This window comes from Cyrtonyx montezumae, unplaced genomic scaffold (genome assembly GCF_038088225.1).
Source record: "Cyrtonyx montezumae isolate F1298 unplaced genomic scaffold, pur_monq_1.0 scaffold_6, whole genome shotgun sequence".
Classification (NCBI taxonomy): Eukaryota; Metazoa; Chordata; class Aves; order Galliformes; family Odontophoridae; genus Cyrtonyx; species Cyrtonyx montezumae.
Genome location: NW_027072067.1, coordinates 290,970 through 307,073, shown reverse-complemented (window position 1 = coordinate 307,073; position 16,104 = coordinate 290,970).

The following is a 16,104-nucleotide window of genomic DNA, read 5'->3' as shown; positions in this document are numbered from 1 at the left end:
TCGCAGCCTCTGGTGTCTGTCGAACCGGAACGAATATTTCCCAACAAACTTCATCACCGGAGCATCGCAGATGAACCTGAACGAAACTGAGCCGAGTCGGCAACGAACGACAAACTCGAATCGCTCTTAACCGCGGATTCCTCTTGAAACGCATCAATCGCGTTTTCTGCTGCTTGAGCCGCTGAAGAAAGACGCGTTTCAGACGGCTGCCGTTCACTGAAGTGCGGTTTTAAAACGTAGCCTGCTGCGGTCTCTTTCCGACATAAAAGTGATTACCCTTTTGACAGACTCCGTTCCTGGCGTTGTCGATAGAGATGAGGAGGTCCCCGGTGTTAGGCTGGGGGAAAGATTGTGTTCCCTTTCTGCTCTGCTGTCGTCTGCAATATATGTCTGCATCAGTCGTTCATCTCCGTTCACGTTTTCACACTTTATTCTAGAAAGTTATTAATATCTTTTTCTTCATGAAACTTCGTCAATCTCCGTTTCCTTTACGCACACACTAGCGTTATTGATTCCTTTCTAAAAACTGTATGCTGTTCTGATCTTACCAGTGTAGAGGCGAAATTTGAGTGAAGCTGGCTCTTCTCGCAGCCTCTGGTGTCTGTCGAACCGGAACGAATATTTCCCAACAAACTTCATCACCGGAGCATCGCAGATGAACCTGAACGAAACTGAGCCGAGTCTGCAACGAACGACAAAATCGAATCGCTCTTAACAGCGGATTCCTCTTGAAACACATCAACCGTGGTTTCTGCTGCTCTTTGAGCCGATGAAGAAAGACGGGTTTCAGCCGGCTGCCGTTCACTGATGTGCGGCTTTAAAACGTAGCCTGCTGCGGTCTGTTTCCAAAATAAAAGCGATTACCCTTTTGACAGACTCCTTTCCTGGCGTTGTCGATAGAGATGGAGGGGGCCCCGGTTTTAAGCTGGGGGAAAGATTCTGTTCCCTTTCTGCTCTGCTGCGGTCGGCAATATATGTCTGCCTCAGACGATCTTTTCCGTCCACGTATTCACACTTTTTTTCTGAATTTTCTCGATGCCTTTTTCTTTCACCACTGAATCATCGCATCTCCCCGTTTATTTTTCTGTCACACAGACATTATTGATTCCCTTCCTGAAATTGTATGCTGTTCTGATCTTACCAGTGTAGAGGCGAAATTTGAGCGAAGCTGGCTCCTCTCGCAGATTCTGATGTCTGTCCAACCGGACCGAATATTTCCCAGCAAACTTCATCACCGGAGCATTGCAGATGAGCCCGAACGAAACTGAGCCGAGTCGGCAACGAACGACAAACTCGAATCGCTCTTAACCGCGGATTCCTCTTGAAACACATCAACCGCGGTTTCTGCTGCTCTTTGAGCCGCTGAAGAAAGACGCGTTTCAGCCTGCTGCCGTTCACTGAAGTGCGGCTTTAAAACGTAGCCTGCTGCGGTCTGTTTCCAAAATAAAAGCGATTACCCTTTTGACAGAATCCGTTCCTGGCGTTGTCGATAGAGATGGGGAGGTCCCCGGTGTTAGGCTGGGGGAAAGATTGTGTTCCCTCTCTGCTCTGCTGCCGTCTGCAATATATGTCTGCATCAGTCGTTCACCTCCGTTCACGTTTTCAAACTTTATTCTAGAAAGTTATTAATGTCTTTTTCTTCGTGAAACTTCGTCAATCTCCGTTTCCTTTACGCACACACTAGCGTTATTGATTCCTTTCTAAAAATTGTATGCTGTTCTGATCTTACCAGTGTAGAGGCGAAATTTGAGCGAAGCTGGCTCCTCTCGCAGCCTCTGGTGTCTGTCGAACCGGAACGAATATTTCCCAACAAACTTAATCACCGGAGCATCGCAGATGAGCCCGAACAAAACTGAGCCGAGTCGGCAACGAACGACAAACTCGAATCGCTCTTAACCGCGGATTCCTCTTGAAACACATCAACCGCGGTTTCTGCTGCTCTTTGAGCCGCTGAAGAAAGACGCGTTTCAGCCTGCTGTCGTTCACTGAAGTGCGGCTTTAAAACGTAGCCTGCTGCGGTCTGTTTCCAAAATAAAAGCGATTACCCTTTTGACAGAATCCGTTCCTGGCGTTGTCGATAGAGATGGGGAGGACCCCGGTGTTAGGCTGGGGGAAAGATTGTGTTCCCTTTCTGCTCTGCTGCCGTCTGCAATATATGTCTGCATCAGACGTTCACCTCCGTCCTCGTTTTCATACATTTTCCTACCGTTTTTGATGTCTGTTACTCTTATCCCTGGAACATCGTATCTCCTCGTTTATTTTTCATACACACGGATATTACTGATTACTTTTCCGAAATTGAATGCTCTTTGAGCGTATATCAGTATAGAAGCGAAATTTGAGTGAAGCTGGCTTCTCTCGCAGATTCTGGTGTCTGTTCAACCGGTTCGAATATTTCCTCTGTAAAATTAATCACCGGAGCATCGAAGATGAGTCTGGACGAATCTGAGCCGAATCGGCGACGAACGTCAAACTCGAATCGCTCTTAACCGCGGAATCCGCTTGAAACGCATCAATCGCGTTTTCTGCTGCCTCAGCCGCTGAAGAAAGACGCGAATCAGCCGGCTGCCCTGCACTTTAGCCGATTCTGACCTGCTAAGCTGAATAAATTAGAGAAGTTTTTATAGCACGGAAAAAACACCTATAAACTTCGTGGAATAGTATTTTTAATTTTTATTTAATTTTGAACATTTTAAAATTTGTCAGTACTACTTTGTAATGTTGACTAAAGTCAAAATATGTTTGAAATTCGTTGTCAGGATCTTATACATTTCACGATAGCTTCTTTCTTTGACGGATCGCGTGCGATTTTTAAAACAAGAGAAATGAGTACAGCCACGGATTTATTGCAAGTGTGTTTAATGAACAACACTTATGCAGAGCTTTATCTCAAGCAGAAAAACAAAATGTCATGTCATGGTCAATATGTCAATTGGCAGCTCAGTATTTGCCCACACTCAAAATTGATTTTAACAATATCAATAACATTCCAACTCATCCTAATCCTAAATCTATTCATAAAATGCAAACAAACCCTGTTTCTTACGCAAATATTAAATCAAATCCTAACCCTAACATAAAATCATCCCAGACCCTAACCCTTACCGTAAACGTAACCTTATCTTTAACCATAACACTAACACCCTAACCCAAACACTACAACAAACCAAAACTCTAAACCGAGCACTATAGCTGATCATACGATAGACCCTATCCCTTTCTCTAGGACTAAAAACCAACTAAACTCGAAGTCTATCCCTATGCCAAATACAAGCACTAAACGTGTTCAAAACACTATTTCTATTCCTATTTTTGAACCTTATCCAATCACAAAACAAATCCAGGGCTTAAACCTTCTTTCACCCTAACGCTCATACTTACCCTACACCACAATTAACAAGAAATTTAACCCTACCTCTATTCTTTAAACCTAGCACTAACCCTATACCTATTACCCTATAACTTAAACTAACCCTAAGCTCAACCCTAATGCTAACCCTAACTCTAAACATAACCCAAATCCTAACCCTAACCCTAACCCCTAACACTAACCCTAACACTAACCCAAACAATAACCGTAACCCTAACCCTACCCTAACCATAAGCCTAACCCTAACTTTAACCTTAACCCCAACACCAACCCCAAACCCAACCCAAACCCCAACTGTTATCCCTAGCTCAACCACAAGCCAGAAGCCAAACCCTAACCCCGTAACCCTAACCCTAAACCTAACTCTAACCAATCCCAACAACTATCCCAACACCAGCCCCACCCTATCACTAACACCAACCCAAACCCAAACAATAATATCTAAAAACTAACGCTAACCCTAACCCCAACCCCAACCCCAACCCAAACCCCAACCAAAATCCCAACCCCAACATTAATCCTAACCCTAAACCTAACCTAAACCTAAACCTAACCCTAACCCAAGCCAGAACCCTAACCCTAAACCTAACCCAAACCCCAGACGCAACCCAAACCCCAACCCCAACCCTTATCCTAAAGCTAAAATTAACCTTAACCCTAACCCTAACCCTAAGCTTAAGCCTAAACCTAACCCAAGCCATAACCCTAACCCTAAAACTAACCTTACCCTAACACCAACACTAACCCTAAACCTAAATCTAACCCTAACTGTAATCCTAACCCTAACACTAAACCTAAACCTAACTCTAAACCAATCCCAACCCCTACCCCTACCCCAACCCCAACCCCAAACCCAGCTCCAACACTTACCCAACCTCAACAACAACCCCAACCAAACACTAACCCCTGAACAATAAACGTAACGCTACCAATAAACCAAACTCTAACACTTACCCATACCCCAACCCCAACCCCAAAATCTAACCCTAAACCTAAAAAAACCCTAACACTAAACCTAATCCTAAACCTAGCCCTAACACTAATCCTTAATCATAACCCTAACCCTAACCTTAAATCTAACCCAAATTCTAAAACACTTAAACCTAACCCTAACACAGCCCCAAACCCAAACCCAAACCCAACCCCAAGTCCAACAACACCTAAACCCTAAGTGTAACACTAACTGTAACCTTAACCCTAATATTAAACATACCCCTATCTATACCCTAACCCTAACCCTAACCCATAGCCCTAAACCTAACCCTAACCCAAACCCATACCCTGACCCTAATTCTAAACCTAACCCAAACCCAAACACTACCCTAATCCTAACCCAACCCCAATCGCAACCCCAACCCCAAACCCAAAACCAATGCCAACAACACCTAACAACTAACGGTAACCCTAACCCACACCCTAAAACTAATCCTCAACCATCCCCTAAACTTAAACCTACACCTATTCGTGCACTAACCCTATACCAAGCCCTAACCCTAACCCAATCACAAACCCTAACCCTAGCCCTACACCAAAACCTAACACTAACACTAACTAACCCTAACACTATCAAACCCTAACCCTGAACCGAACCCTGACCCTAACACTAATGCTAAACCTAAACCTATACCTAACCCTAACTCTAACCCTAAATCTATCCCTAACACTAACACTAACCCTAACACTAACCCTTAACCTAAATTTAAATCTAACTCAAATCCTTACCCTAACCATTAACCCTAACACTATCACTAAGCCTACCACAAACCCAATTCCTACACCAAACCCAAACCCTAGACAAACAAAAACACCTTAACCCTAACCTTAACCCTATACCTTCCCCTATCACTACCCTAAACCAAACACTAAACCTAGCCCTAACCCTAACCCTAACCCTAACCCTAACCCTAACCCTAACCCTAACCCTAACCCTACCCTAACCCTAACCCTAACCCTAACCCTAACTCTGAACCTAACCCTAAACCTAACCCTAAACCCAAACCTAACCCTAAGCCTAAATCCAACAGCAACCCGAACCCGAACACTAACCCCTAACCCCAAACCTAACACTAACCCTAAGCGTAAGCCTAACCCTACTCTAACCCTTAACTCTAAACCTCAACCTAACTCTAAAGAACACTAAACACTAAACCCAAAGCCTAAGCCTAAGCCTAACACTAATCCTCACCCAAAACCTAACCCTAACCCAAATCTTAACCCTGACCCTTACCTTAACCCCATCCTTAACACTAACACAAACACCAACCCCAACTCCAACCACAACCCCAACCCAAACCCAAACCCATACCCATAACCCTAACCCTTAATCTAACCCTAACCTCAACCCTATCCCTAACCTTAAACACTTAACGTAAACCATAAGCCTTTATCCTAACCCTAACCCCTAACACTATAACTTAACCCTAACCCTAACCCTAAACTTACCCCTGCCCCTACCCCAAACCCAAAAACAAGCCCTAAACCTAACACTAATCCTAAACCTAAACCTAACCCTAAACCTACATTCTTACCCTAACCCTAAACCTTACCCTAACCCTAATCCTAACCCAATCCCAAACGCAACCCTAAATCTAAACTCTTACCCTTAACCGTAACTCCAACCCTAAATCTAACCCTAAACCATTACCATAAACCCTAACCCAAAACTTCACCCTAACCCTAACACTAAACCAAAACTAATCCTACTCCTACCACTACACTTACCCCTACCCCAAACCCAACCACAAGCCCTTAACCTAACCTTAACCCTAACCCTAACCCTAAACTATAACCCTAAACCCTAAACCTAACCCTGAGCCTAACTCTAACTCTAATCCTGACCCTATCCTTAACACCAACACAATCCCCAACCCCAAACCCGTCGCCAACCCCAAACCCAAAACCAAACCCATAAACCCTAACACTAACCCAACCCAAACCCTAACCTTCAACATTACCCTAAATCGTAACCCTAACCCTAACCCTAAACCTAAACCTAACCCTAACACTAACACTAACCCTAACCCTAATCCGAACCTTACCCCTACCTTTACCCAAAACCCAACCTCAAGCTCCAATCCTAACCCCAACAATAACCCTAAACTCCAACCCTAGACCAAAAATATCCTGACTCCTACCCCTACCCCTAACCCCAACCCTAATCCTAACACTAACCCAAACCCTGGCCCTAACACTATCACTAACACAAACTGCAACCTCAACACCAAACCCAACCCCAACCCAAACCCCTAAGAACAAACCCAAACCCTTACTCAAACCCTATACCTAACACTAACACAAAATGTAACACTACACCCTAACCCTAACCCAAACCCTGACCCTAACCCAACAACAAATGCAAACCCAACCCCAACCCAAAACCCAACACCAACCCTAACCCTAACCCCTCACACTAACACAAATTCTAAACCTAAAACCCTACCCTAAACCCTAACCCTATATACTTACCCTAACCCCAAACGCTTCCCCTAACACTAAACCTAACACTACCCTAACCCTACCATAAACCAAACCGCTATACTAACACTAACACTAACCCTAAACTTAACACTAAACCTTACCCTATCTCTAACCCTAAACCCCAACACCAAACGAACCCCTAAACCCTAACCCGAAAACTAACACAAACCCGAACACTAAAGCTAACCCTAACCATAAACCTAACCCTAAACCTAAACCAAACCCAACTCCAAATTAAACCCTAACCATAACCCTAACCCTAACCCAAACCCTAACCCTACCCTAATTTTACCCTAAACCGAACCCTTATCCTAACCCTAACCCTAACATTAAACTTGAGACTAACCCTTACCCTAACACTAAATCTAACTCTAACCCTAAACCAACCCCTATAACTACCTTAACCCTAATCCTAATCCTGATCCAAACACAAACCTATCCCTAACCCGAACCCTAAACCCTAATCCTAACCCTAAACCAAAACTAACCGTAACCCTAAGCCTAACCCAAAACCTAAACCTAAACATAACCCTAACAATAAACGTAACCTTAACCCTAATACTAAACCTAACCCGAAACCTAAACCTAACCCTAAACCTAAACCTAATCCTACCCCTAAATCCACCAACCCCAAACCCCAAACTAACCCCTAACCCAATCCTAACACTAACCCTAACCCGAAACCTATACCTAATGATAACTCGAAACCTAACACTAACCCTATCCCCTAAATGTTAGCCTAATGCTAACCCTATACCTTAACCCTAACCCTAAGCCAAAACCTTACCCACACACTTATCCAGAATCTAAACATAACCCTATTGCTAAAGACAATCTTCACCAAACCCGCTGAAATTACATAAATCCTGCTTTAACACTTACTATAATGCTAAATCTTAACCTGAGCCTTGCCCTAACCCTATATAGGGTTTAGGGACTACGTTAGCATTTGGGATATTAGACCTGTTGAATACATCCCTTATAATAGCACTTTACACCATGTGGAGGAAGCTTTTCCCAGAAACAGAGAATGTTGAATGGCAGGGAAAGTGGAGAGTTTTAGGAAATAAATTAGAAGCATGGGGTCCCCCGGTGCCATGGGATTTTACTCCTGAACACTTGCAGGATCCTGAGGAGCTAGGCCTGTATCTGAGTAATGGGTGTTGCGGCTCAGAAAGATCTGAGGTGGAACAGCTTATCTGGGGCTTGGTTTATGCTTACCGAGGTATATGTACTGTTCTGGAGAGAGAGAGTGTCCAAACTGAGGCTCAGACCAAAGAGGAAAACCTCCCAGGCACATCTGACCAGCCAAAGAAAGCACCGGTATCAAAGTCAGTTGGTATCAAAGTATCCAAAGTATCCTTTTAACAGCCCCATATGGCCAGTGCGTAAAGCCAGTGGAGAATGGAGGCTGACGGTAGATTACCGTGGCCTGAATGAAGTCACACCCCCACTGAGTGCTGCTGTGCCAGACATGCTACAACTCCAGTACGAACTGGAGTCACAAGCAGCCAAGTGGTATGCCACCATTGACATTGCCAATGCCTTCTTTTCAATTCCTCTGGCCACAGAATGCAGGCTGCAGTTTGCCTTCACCTGGAGGGGCGTTCAGTACACCTGGAACCGTTTGCCCCAGGGGTGGAAGCACAGTCCAACCATTTGCCATGGGTTGATCCAAACTGCATTGGAACAGGGTGGTGCTCCTGAGCATCTGCAATACATTGATGACATTGTTGTATGGGGCAATACAGCAGAGGAAGTCTTTGAGAAAGGAGAGCAGATTATCCAAATTCTCCTACGAGCTGGCTTTGCTATCAAGCAAAGCAAAGTGAAAGGGCCTGCACAAGAAATTCAGCTCCTAGGTATGAAGTGGCAAGATGAACGTCGTCACATCCCAACAGATGTGATTGACAAGATTACTGCCATGTCTCCACCCACCAGTAAGACAGAAACCCAAGCTTTTCTGGGTGTAGTGGGCTTTTGGAGAATGCATGTTCCAAACTACGGTCTCATTGTGAGCCCTCTCTATCGGGTGACACGGAAGAAGAATGATCTTGTATGGGGCCCTGAGCAGCAGCAGGCTTTTGAGCAAATTAAGCAGGAGATAGCCCGTGCTTTGATAGCCAGGGCCATTGCGGATGGGACAGGATGTAAAGAACATCCTCTACACTGCTGCTGGAAAGGAAGGTCCCACTTGGAGTTTGTGGCAAAAAGCTCCTGGAAAGACCCGAGGCCGACCCTTCGGATTCTGGAGTCGGGCCTACAGGGGGTCTGAGGAGCGCTACACTCCAACTGAGAAGGAGATCTTAGCCGCGTGCGAGGGGGTTCGAGCTGCTTCCGAAGTAATCGGTACTGAAATGCAGCTCCTCCTGGCACCTCGGCTGCCAGTGCTGAGCTGGATGTTCAAAGGGACAGCTCCCTCTACCCATCATGCTACTGATGCCACTTGGAGTAAATGGACTGCACTGATTACACAAGCGAGCTCGGATGGGGAACCTCAACCGTCCAGGAATCCTGGAGGTGATCATGGACTGGCCTGAAGCTAAGAAGTTTGGAACAATGCCAGCAGAGGAGGTGTCACGTGCTAAAGAAGCCCCACCATATAATGAACTACCAGACAACAAAAAGAGATATGCCCTGTTCGCAGATGGATCATGTTGCATTGTGGGTAAGCACCGCAGATGGAAATCTGCTGTGTGGAGCCCCACACGACAAGTTGCAGAGGCCACTGAAGGAGAAGGAGAATCAAGTCAATTTGCAGAGGTAAAGGCTGTCCAGATGGCCTTAGATATTGCTGAATGAGAGAGGTGGCCAGTGCTTTATCTTTACACTGACTCATGGATGGTGGCAAATGCTTTATGGGGGTGGTTACAGCAATGGGAACAAAATGGTTGGCAACGGAGGGGTAAACCTATTTGGGCTGCTGAACTGTGGAGAAACATTGCTGCCCGAATAAAGAATGTGGTTGTAAAGATGCGCCATGTAGATGCTCATGTTCCTAAGAGCCGGGCAACTGAAGAACAACAAAATAACCATCAGGTAGATCGAGCTGCCAAAGTTAAGGTGGCTCAAGTAGACTTGGACTTGGCAACACAAGAGTGAATTATTTCTAGCTCGGTGGGCCCATGAGACCTCGGGCCATCAAGGAAGAGATGCAACATATAAGTGGGCTAGAGACCGAGGGGTGGACTTAACTATGGATGCCATTGCACCAGGTTATCCATGACTGTGATACATGCGCCACAATTAAACAAGCCAAGAGGATGAAACCACTTTGGGAGGAAGGACGATGGCAAAAGTATAAATATGGGGAGGCGTGGCAGGTTGCCTTGCCACGATCTCTCAATGGTAAGCGTTATGTGCTCACCATGGTGGAGGCAACTACTGGGTGGCTTGAAACATATGCGGTACCCCATGCTGCCGCCCGAAACACCATCTTAGGGCTCGAGAAACAAGTCCTATGGTGACATGGCACTCCAGAAAGAATTGAGTCCGATAATGGAACTCATTTCAAAAATTCTCTTGTAAATACTTGGGCCAAAGCTCATGGCATCGAGTGGATTTATCATATCCCCTATCATGCACCAGCTTCTGGTAAAATTGAAAGGTACAATGGGTTGTTAAAAACAATGTTGAAAGCAATGGGTGGCGGGACATTTAAGCACTGGGAGAAGAATTTGTCAGAAGCCACCTGGTTGGTCAACACCAGAGGATCCATCAATCGCGATGGTCCTGCCCAATCCAGCTCTCTACCTACTGTAGAGGGAGATAAGGTCCCTGTAGTACATGTGAAGAACTTGTTGGGAAAAGCGGTTTGGGTTCTTCCAGCTTCTGGAGAGGGCAAAACTCTCCGTGGGACTGTTTTTGCTCAGGGACCTGGGTCTACCTGGTGGGTGAAACAGAAGAATGGGGATGTTCAGTGTTCTACCACAAGGGAATTTGATGTGGGGAGAGTGCCCTCAGTAATTCTATTAGCATGTATATATGTATATATGTATGTCGTATGTGTTTTTATATAATGCTTGTGAATCATTGTTTCTTTATGTGTATATATATATATATATTAAGCATGATGAAATGATGTTGAATAAGGGGTGGAATGTTATGGTTTTATGATTTTTGTTGTATTACTGATATTCCACATCATGACATCGCGTGGTGTATTGGGAGTTAAGGAGTTAATGCTCCAGCTCTGTGGATCGTCGATAGTTCTGGATGTACCTGTTTCAGAAGAGAACTACATTCCCCAGAGGACTTTGCGATGCTTTGCATTTTTACATATTTCCGCCCAGAGGGAAAGATAAAAACTGTCTGCGGTCACGGGACTCTCTCTTCCCTTCAGGACCGAGCTCGGCAGTGGGTGTTTGTTGCAGCCGTCCGCCTTCAGCGTTAGCGTAAGGCCTTCGGTTTATCGGACACTCTCTCTCTTGTTCATTTTATTTGATTCATTTGCCTCAATTCCAATTATATTATATTATATTATATTGTGTTATTTTTCTTTCTGATATCTTATTTACTAAATTAGCTTTCCTCCTCAGATCGTTGCGGCTGTTTTGTTCCTAGGCCCATCTCCCTTCTCCTTTTTTTCCCTTTTCCCCTTCCCCTTCCCCAGGGTGTGGGCCCGTGGGTCCCCTGCCTCAATTGTCACGGTACTGGGTCAAACTGTCCCGCAAACCGGTGACAACTATCTATAGAACAACTCAAAATATACCATCATCTATACTACTTCTTTGTGAAGTACCATCCTTTGGAGTTATTTACCCCACACTAACACTAACCCTAACTCAAGCCCTAACCCTAACAATTATTGTAAATCTAAATCTATAAACCTAACAATAACACAAAGCCTATCTCTAAACCTAACCTTAACCCTAAAAATAACCTAACCATTCCCTAACCCTAAATTTAAGCGTTCCCTAACCCTAACAGTAACCCTAACCCGTTCCCTAACCCTAAACCCTAACCCTAACACCATCCCAAACCCAAACCAAACCCAAAACTTAACCCTAACCGTAAAACTAACTCAAGCCCTAACCCTAACCGTAACACTAAACATAATCCTAACCCTAACCCTACCCTAATCCTAACCTAAACCCTAACCCTAACCGCAACCCTAACCCTGAACTTATACCTAATCCAAAACCTTACACTAAGACAAATCCAAAATCAAAACGTAACCATATTACTAAAGCGAATCTTCACCTAACCCGCTGAAATTACCTATATCCTTCCCTAACACTTACTGTAAGACTAAATCTTTAACCCTAAACCTTACTCTAAACCTAACACTAATTCTAAAGCTATCACATACCCTAACCCTAACCCTAAATCCAATCATAGACTATCCAGTAACCTAAAATATACCCTAACACTTACTGTAAAACTAAAGCTTTAAACTTAAGCTTAAACCTAAGCCTAACCCTTACCCTCACATTAACCCTAAATCTTAGCCTAACCCTAACCCAAAACTTAACACTAACATAACCCTAAGAGTAACACCAACCCAAACCCTAACCCCAAACCTAACCCTAAACATAATCCTAAACATAACCCTAACCGTAACCCTAAGCCTAACCCTACCCTAACTGTATGGGAACTGCTGAATCACGGCCTGACTCATACCCTAACACTTACTGTAAAACTAAATATTTATACTTATCCTTAAACCTAACCCTAACCCTCACCCTAACCCTAAATCTTAGTCTAACCCTAACCATATAACTTAACCCTATCCCTAACACTAACCCCAACCCTAATCTGCACCCTAACCCTAACCCTAAGCCAAAACCTTACCTTAATACAAAATCAAACATAACCCTTCTACCAAAGCCAGTCTTCACCAAACCCGCTGAAATTACCTAAATCCTTCCCTAACACTTACTGTAAGACTAAATCTTTAACCCTAAACCTTGCCCTAACCCTAAACCTAACACTAAATCCAATCATACACCTAACCCTATACAATAACCTCAAACTTACTGTAAAACTAAATCTTTAAAGCTTACACCAACCCTAACACTAACACTAACACCAAATCTAACCCTAACCCTACCCTAACTGTATGGGAACTGCTGAATCATGGCCTGAAACACTGATTGGTCACCTGAGGTGAGCACCGAGTCAGCCATGGGGGCACAGGTGGAGGTGATACACCTGTGTGATTGGAATGGGGGGAGCCTGGCTCTACCTCTCCCAAAACCCATTTAAGGGCTGACCACCGCCAGGAAAGGATCTCTTCTCAGAGATCCCTTCCACGTGGAGTCCCCTGCGAGCCTTATCATCCTTGTGATAAAAATGAGTGCTGTATTTGTTAATCAAACCGACTCGAGACAGATGTGTCAGTGTTTTTCAGTGTTCTGCTTTCTGAAAACTATGTAGTTTGTAGAAGACTCAAAATACATGAATAAATGTTTTGTCTAAGAACTTTGGAATTGTGCAAATTGGAGCCACAGCGCTTAGTTCTAACAACTGGACAATGAACAACAGATAGCAGTGACCTTCTAAGAAACTGAAAAAAGAAAAATAAGTGAAAATCTCCTCTTAAGTGTGCATGATCGAAGCTGAAGAGGCCTACGGCCTTTTTCATCTCAATCACCAGGTGGCAGAGAACGACCCCCACATAACAGCCAGCGCAGCCCAGGAAGGGAAAGATAAACATGAATGTAGAGATAAGAAATAATAAATAGTGGGATCGAGAGGCTGCCGTTGCGCACCTCTGGTGGAGCAGAGACTCCCAGCCGCCCAGCGCTGTTTTGCTCGGTAATTGCTTGCTCAATAAATCTTTTACGGTTGGTAACGATTGGTGTGTATTGTTCTTCACACCTATAACAATCCTGAAGGTGAGCCATCTTCTCTTTTGTATTATTTGTACACTATCTATATAGAACAACTCAAAATATGCCATCATCTATACTATTTCTTTCTGAAGTATCATCCTTGGGAGTTATTTACAACACATTAACCCTAACCCTAACTCAAGCCCTAACCCTAACCCTAACCCTAACAATTACTGTAAATCTAAAACTATATACTTAACACTAACCCTAAACCTAACCTTAACGCTAGCACAAACCCAAACCTTAACCCTAAACCTAACCCTAACCCTAACCTTAACCCGACCCTAACCCTAACAGTAACCAAAGCTTAACCCTAACCCTATCCCAAACCCAAACCGAACCCAAAATTTTACTCTCACCCTAACCCTAATACTAACCCTAACCTATACCCTAACCATATCCTTTATAAACAACCGAAACACCAACACCAACCCCAAACAAACGCGTAATCCCTATCCCTAACCCTAACCTTAACCCATAACCTTACCCTTATCCTAACCGTAACCCTAACCCTTACCAAAACCCCAAACACAACCCCAACCCTAAAACCTAACCCAAACGTAACCCTAACACTAAACCTAAACCTAACCCTAACCCTAAACCTAATCTATGACCCTAAACCTGAAGCCTTACCCTAACCCTTAGCCTAACCCTAGCCCTAATCCTGACCCAAAACCAAACTCTAACCCAAATCCTAACCCTAACCCTAACACTAAACCTAACCTTATCCTTAACATTAACACTAACTCCAATCTCTACGGGAACCTTAAACGAAACCCATACCCGTAACTCCTAACCCTAACCTTAACCTTAACACTAACCCTTCCCCAAAAGCAACCACAAGCACAAACCCTAACCTTAAAACGAACCCTAACCCTAACCTTAATCACTTACCCTTTTCCATAACACTAAAACGAACCCTAACCCTAACACTAACCCTAACCCTAATCCTAACACTGGTACTACGCCTACCCCAAATGCAACCACAAGCACAAACCATAATCCTATCCCTAAACCTTAGCCTACCCGTACTCCAAAACCAGGCACAAGCGCTAACACTAATCCTATCGGTAAATTTTAACCTACCCCAAAAGCAACCACAACAATCCGTAAATTTTAACCTACCCCAAAAGCAACCCTAACCCTAATCCTAACCCTAACCCTAACCCTAACCATACCCCTAAACCAAACTCTAACCCTAAACGCTTTCAAATCTTTTCAAATAATCAGGTCCGAATGGAGTGGAAAAGTCTGGCTGTAATCGCTCCTAACTGTGGATTAGGCTTGAAAAAGTTTGTGTCTCCTACAGTTCAGAAGGCAGAATGCTAATCAGTCGGCTGCCTTGCGCTGTAAAGCGGCTTATATCCACTGCCAGCTGAGGTCTGATTCCAACACTACGCAGTTTACTCTTATATCAGACTTCGTTCATGGTGTTTTTAGAAAAGATGGGATGCCCCCCTATGTTAGCCAGGGGGGATTTTCTGTTCTCTGCAGGCTCAGCAAGCACTCGCAGAGAATGATAGCATCAGACCTTCATTTCAGTACACATTTTCACATTTTTTCTTTAACATTTTTTGATGACCTTTCATATTCCTAAGAAACAAAACTTCTCTCAATTTTTCCTTTTCATACAAACGGACATTATTGATTCCTTTCCCAAAATTGTATGCTGTTCTGATCTTACCAGTGTAGAGGCGAAATTTGAGTGAAGCTGGCTCCTCTCGCAGCCTCTGATGTCTGTCCAACCGGACCGAATATTTCCCAACAAACTTCATCACCGGAGCATCGCAGATAAGCATGTACGAAACTTAGCTGAAACGGCAACAAACGTCAAACTCGAATCGCTCTTAACAGCGGATTCCTCTTGAAACACATCAATCGCGGTTTCTGCTCTTTGAGCCGATGAAGAAAGAAGCGCTTCAGCCGGCTCTCGTTCTTTGAAGAGCGGCTTTAAAACGTAGCCTGCTGCGGTCTGTTTCCAAAATAAAAGCGATTACCCCTTTGACAGAAGCCGTTCCTGGCGTTGTCGATAGAGATGGAGAGGACCCCGGTTTTAAGCTGGGGGAAAGATTCTATTCCCTTTCTGCTCTGCTGCGGTCGGCAATATATGTCTGCATCAGTCGTTCATCTCCGTTCACGTCTTCACACTTTATTCTAGAAAGTTATTAATGTCTTTTTCTTCGTGAAACTTTTCCAATCTCCGTTTCCTTTACGCACACACTAGCGTTATTGATTCCTTTCTAAAAATTGTATGCTGTTCTGATCTTACCAGTGTAGAGGCAATTTGAGTGAAGCTGGCTCCTCTCGCAGATTCTGGTGTCTGTCAAACCGGAACGAATATTTCCCAACAGACTTCATCACCGGAGCATCGCAGATTAGCATTTACGGAACTGAGCCGAATCGGCGACGAACGTCAAACTC